Source organism: Dendropsophus ebraccatus, chromosome 6 (assembly GCF_027789765.1).
Source record: "Dendropsophus ebraccatus isolate aDenEbr1 chromosome 6, aDenEbr1.pat, whole genome shotgun sequence".
In the NCBI taxonomy this organism is placed as follows: domain Eukaryota; kingdom Metazoa; phylum Chordata; class Amphibia; order Anura; family Hylidae; genus Dendropsophus; species Dendropsophus ebraccatus.
Window position 1 is genome coordinate 15826422 of NC_091459.1, and position 6000 is coordinate 15832421.

The window sequence follows — 6000 nt, forward strand, 5'->3', positions numbered from 1 at the left end:
CATGTTTGATAAATCTCCCCCATTGTGTGAACATGGCCTAAAGGTGACGTACGACCTGAAGAAATGCAGATCCCTGTAGAACCTAAGTAGGGGGGGGTGAGATAGCGGGACAGAAATATTACATCACAATGTACCATGTCCATAATGTGGGGAAGTAGTAAGGACGAGAGCAGGAAAGAGCAGCCCCCCAGCCGAGAAAGAGAGGAAAGACCCTGCTGTCATTGCTCCGGTACATCTGTGCCATTCAATGTGTTTAGGATTGCAGCATTAACCACTTCTTGCCTGTACCTACACAGCATACACCCCACCCTCGGCCTCCAGTCAGCACCCTGGTACACCAATTGCTGCCAAAGCTCCTTTAACCCCTTACATGCCGTCGCCAAAGCCTGCAAAGCATTAAGCACGTCCCCTTTGCCTAAAAAGCACAATTCCTGCTCAGCCACAGCGGCCCACACGTCCCGGAAGCCTGCAGAGCACTATGCCCATCCTATACAAGCGCAAGACCATTAACCAGCAAGATCTACTATGAAAGCCTACAGGGGTAGCCAACGTCCATTGTTATTTCCACCCACATTCCCTATGAAAGCTAAAGATGCTTCAGAGCCAGATAATAGGTTATATTGGTGGGGGTTCCTCATGACTACCTACATCAGGGATGAGGAACCTTCGGCCCCCCTGGCTGTTGCAAAACTACAGTTCCCATCATGCCTGGGCAGCCAAAGCGAAGCTTTGGCTGCCCAGGCATGATGGGAACTGTAGTTTTGCAACAGCCGGGGTGTCAAAGGTTCCCCATCCCTGACCTACATGGTAGTTCACCCCTAAAAAAAATTCTTTCAAATCAATTGGTCCCAGCAAGTGCTAGAGATTTGTAATTTATTTCTATTAAAAAAATTCTCAAGTCTTATCAGCCGCTGTATGTCCTGCAGGAAGTGGTGTATTCTTCCCAGTCCGACACAGTGCTCTCTGCTGCCACCTCTGTTCATGTCAGGAACTGTCCAGAGCAGCAGCAAATCCCCATAGAAAAGCAGACTGGAAAGAAAACACCACTTCCTGTAGGACATGCATCAGATGATAAATACTGGAAAACTGTGTATTTTTTTTTTAAAGAAGTAAATCTCTGGCACTCTCTGCCACCAGTTGATTTGATTTTTTTTTTCTGAACTATCCCTTTAACATATTGAGGGAGATTTATCAAACATGGTGAGAAGTGAGACTGGCTCAGTTGCCCCTAGCAACCAATCAGATTCCACCTTTCATTCCTCACAGACACTTTGGAAAATGAAAGGTGGAATCTGATTGGTTGCTAGTTTGATAAATCTCCCCCATTACGTTTACTGGATAGTACAGCTATATCTATATGGTGTATGCGGCCTGTGTTACAGCACATACATCCATGGGTCACGTCACCCGTCTCTGCCCATGTGCCAGGTCTACAGATGCCCAGAACTGGTGCCAGGGAACACTGGGTACTCTATTACCTTACAACAAACTGCAGTTCTGCGTCACCGGCCCAAGTAATCAAACCCGTTATTCCCAGGAAAACTCCGGACCATTACCGCAGCTATGGCCGCTACATGACTGGAGACAATACAGTCCCTGCTTATAGTCCACAGTGTCCTGGATGGGACCGAATGGCCCAGAGTGCTATTATACTGGGACACCTGGAGATTTAACCCTTTCTACGCCCCCAGAATATTATCCCCACTTTGCCTGCAGCCCTGAGAACTGAATGTGAAGCCTATTACCCCCCCGGCCGAAATAGATGGAGCCCTACTGATCAGCACTGTCACATGATACCCCTCTGCAGAGCATTCACCCCACATGCTGCAACTTGCAGAGCGTACCCGCAGAGTATCATCCCCAGCCTGCAGAGCACTGCCAGTAGTGCACCCTGAGCCTGCAGAGCACTGCCAGTAGTGTACCCCCAGCCTGCAGAACACTGCCACTAGTGTACCCCCAGCCTGCAGAGCACTGCCAGTAGTGTACCCCCTGAGCCTACAGAGCACTGCCAGTAGTGTACCCCCAGCCTGCAGAGCACTGCCAGTAGTGTACCCCCTGAGCCTACAGAGCACTGCCAGTAGTGTACCCCCAGCCTGCAGAGCACTGCCAGTAGTGTACCCCCAGCCTGCAGAGCACTGCCAGTAGTGTACCCCCAGCCTGCAGAGCACTGCCAGTAGTGTACCCCCAGCCTGCAGAGCACTGCCAGTAGTGTACCCCCAGCCTGCAGAGCACTGCCAGTAGTGTACCCCCAGCCTGCAGAGCACTGCCAGTAGTGTACCCCCAGCCTGCAGAGCACTGCCAGTAGTGTACCCCCAGCCTGCAGAGCACTGCCAGTAGTGTACCCCCAGCCTGCAGAGCACTGCCAGTAGTGTACCCCCAGCCTGCAGAGCACTGCCAGTAGTGTACCCCCAGCCTGCAGAGCACTGCCAGTAGTGTACCCCCTGAGCCTACAGAGCACTGCCAGTAGTGTACCCCCAGCCTGCAGAGCACTGCCAGTAGTGTACCCCCAGCCTGCAGAGCACTGCCAGTAGTGTACCCCCAGCCTGCAGAGCACTGCCAGTAGTGTACCCCCAGCCTGCAGAGCACTGCCAGTAGTGTACCCCCAGCCTGCAGAGCACTGCCAGTAGTGTACCCCCAGCCTGCAGAGCACTGCCAGTAGTGTACCCCCAGCCTGCAGAGCACTGCCAGTAGTGTACCCCCAGCCTGCAGAGCACTGCCAGTAGTGTACCCCCAGCCTGCAGAGCACTGCCAGTAGTGTACCCCCTGAGCCTACAGAGCACTGCCAGTAGTGTACCCCCAGCCTGCAGAGCACTGCCAGTAGTGTACCCCCAGCCTGCAGAGCACTGCCAGTAGTGTACCCCCAGCCTGCAGAGCACTGCCAGTAGTGTACCCCCAGCCTGCAGAGCACTGCCAGTAGTGTACCCCCAGCCTGCAGAGCACTGCCAGTAGTGTACCCCCAGCCTGCAGAACACTGGCCATTAATACAGGCAGAAAATTAAACCAGTATTGCATGCTTGCAGAGTATTAACCAGTAGAGCCTGCAGAGCATCAGCCAGAGCCTGCAGAGCATCAGCCAGAGCCTGCAGAGCATCAGCCAGAGCCTGCAGAGCATCAGCCAGAGCCTGCAGAATATCAGCCAGAGCCTGCAGAACATTGCCCAGTAGTCCACTGTGAGCCACAAAGCACTGGCCATTAGTGCAGCCCCAGCCTGCAGAGCCTAAGCCAGAGCCTGCAGAGCCTAAGCCAGATCCTACAGAGCAGCAGAGCCTCAGCCAGAGCCTGCAGAGCCTAAGCCAGATCCTACAGAGCAGCAGAGCCTCAGCCAGAGCCTGCAGAGCCTAAGCCAGATCCTACAGAGCAGCAGAGCCTCAGCCAGAGCCTGCAGAGCGCTGCATACACTGCGGAGCATCCCCCGGAGCCTGCAGAGCGCTGCATACACTGCGGAGCATCCCCCGGAGCCTGCAGAGCGCTGCATACACTGGCGGTCCCGTTGTGCTCATCAGGTGCATCCTCCCCGGGCTCCGTACACCGCACACATGCCCCCTATGTGCCCAGCACCGTACACAGCCTCCTCCCCGCCGCTCACCGGTCCCGCTGCTCCGGCTCCCGATACAGCCCATAGTCATCCTCAGCAGTCCGGGCACATCCCGACAGTGCACGGAGCGGGCGCCGTGTGAATGGCCGCACAGTCGGTGCTGGATGAGGAGCCCGGGCTCGCTGTGTGGGGGCGGGGGGCTCCGCTGCTATCGGGGTGACTGACGCGTCCGCTCCCGTTATGTTCCCCGGAGCTGCAGCTGCTGATGAGCGGAGACTGTGACGTCACCAGCCCTCCACGACTACAGCATCCACAGCAACACCCTGCTGCCGCCTCATCGTGAGGGCGGGGGAGAGGGGGGGCGGCGGGGACCGGGGTAATTAGAGGAGAAGCCATGGCCACACACCGGGGAGCTGCCCGGGAGGATACACGGACAAGGCCAATGTGGGCACCCCCACAACTCAGCTGGTTTATTCCACCGTACCCCAATGTCATAGGGTGCCCACCACCTGCCCATCCCTTGTAGGGGAGAAGGTTGGTGAGAGCCATATAAAGGGTCACCCTGCCCGCTGCTCTCTAGGTAGGTACACCTGACTGGCCACATCATGCAAAAAAAGCAGCTTCTTCTTAAAGGGGTATTCCACTAAAACACAACTTTTGATATGTTGCTGCCCATGGTGAGACTAATAATTCCCTCCATACTTGTTATTATTTATTCAGTCTCCTTTTCCCAGTTCTCAGCTGCTGCTTTCTGCTGAAGACACAGAAATCTGTGTGTGAGCATTTCTCTCTGTCTCCCCCCCCCCCCCCCCCCCCCCCGAAACGATAATTGGCCCGATCATACGATTAACGATGTTGGAGTAACGATTTTTTTTTTTCATAACGGTCAGCGTTTAGACGGTACGATATATCGTACGGAAAATTAGTTTTGCGATCGCTTAAGCCTATCTCACACATTGGTTAAATTGGCGAGCGACTGTTTACACGGAACGATCTGCGAATTTTTTGTGAACGAACGACGATTTGAGAAGTTGTTGAAAGATCAAAATGAACGATGTCTCGTTCGTCGTTTGATCGTTCGCTGCGTTTACACGTACGATAATCGTTCGAATTCGATCGTTATAGCGCAAATTCGCACGATAATCGTTACGTGTAAACGCACCTTTAGATTTAGAGTTAAAATTATCGCTAATCGTTTGCTGCAATTCCACATTCAATCGCTTAAGTTCCGCATTTGTTCACTAATCGCTCAGTGTAATCGCACATTGTTCATTGTTTTGCTGGGATCAGATGGAATAAACAATCACAGTAACGATCGCAACTAACGACCATCGTTCTGCATAATATGGGGAACGATTTCAGGTTAACGATAAGCAATCTCGGTTGCCATAGTTTATCGGTAATCGTTAAAAATCGTTCAGTCTAATAAGACCTTTAGGGTCCTATTACACGGCCGATGGGGGCCCGATAATAACTGTAAACGAGCGCTGATCTGCTAGATCGGCGCTTGTGTACTGGGCCTATTACACTGCCGATAATCGTTTAACAAGGGCTGCATGGACATCATTACCTATCCATGCAGCGGCCAGTGATTGGCTGAGCGGCCTGTCAGCTGAGACCGGCCGCTCTGGAGCTACAGCGTGCCGGATGTGGTGGGAAGCAGAGCGCAAGAGGAGCCCTGCAGCCTGGATAGGTAATGTATGCAGTTTGGAAATCGTCAGCCGCCGGCCGCACACCGTTATTACACGTAGCGATGTGCGGTCGGCGCCCGACAGTTATAGGTCAAACTTTTTCATCTCCATTCCATTTGGGTTAGGACAATTATAGGTACACACCTATATCCACGATCAGCTGATGATCGTTGTCATCGGCTGATCGTTGTGTTTATTATGCTGCGTTTACACGGAACGATTATCGTTTGAATTTGCACAATAACGATCGAATTCGAACGATGATCGTACGTGTAAACGCAGCGAACGATCAAGCGTCGAGCAAGAAATCGTTCATTTTGATCTTACATGTTCTTAAATCGTCGTTCGCAAAAAATTCGCAGATCGTTCCGTGTAAACAGTCGTTCACCGATTTTACCTATGTGTGAGATAGGCTTAAGCAAACGCAAAACGAATTTTCCGTACGATAAATCGTTCCGTCTAAACGCTGATCGTTATAAAAAAAAATCGTTACTTCAAAATCGTTAATCGTATGATCAGGTGAATTATCGTTCCATGTAAACGCAGCATTACATGGGGCGATAATCGGCCGGAGAGGACTGATTATCGTTCCTTGTAATAGGGCGCTTTGTCTCACCATGGGCAGCAACATATGAAAAGTAATGTGTGAGTGGAATACCCCTTTAACTTCATGGCTGATCATTAATTAGGAAGAGTTAATAATAAGCCTCTTTAATGCTACGTTTACACGAAACGATACTTCGCCCGATCGTTCGATTAACGATGTTGGAGTAA

The 6000-nt window shown here is 52.0% G+C and overlaps 1 protein-coding gene across 2 annotated transcripts in view; it reads right to left on the minus strand.

Annotated features, from left to right (window-relative positions):
• The window catches only part of FAM131A (family with sequence similarity 131 member A), a 50311-nt gene extending 46517 nt beyond the window's left edge, over positions 1-3794 (minus strand). For both annotated transcript variants that reach the window (XM_069973458.1, XM_069973461.1), the window contains exon 1: positions 3587-3794. The gene's annotated coding sequence lies outside the window, so the exon portion shown is untranslated. The remainder of the gene's footprint in view (positions 1-3586) is intronic.
• Positions 3795-6000: the final 2206 nt, after the last annotated feature.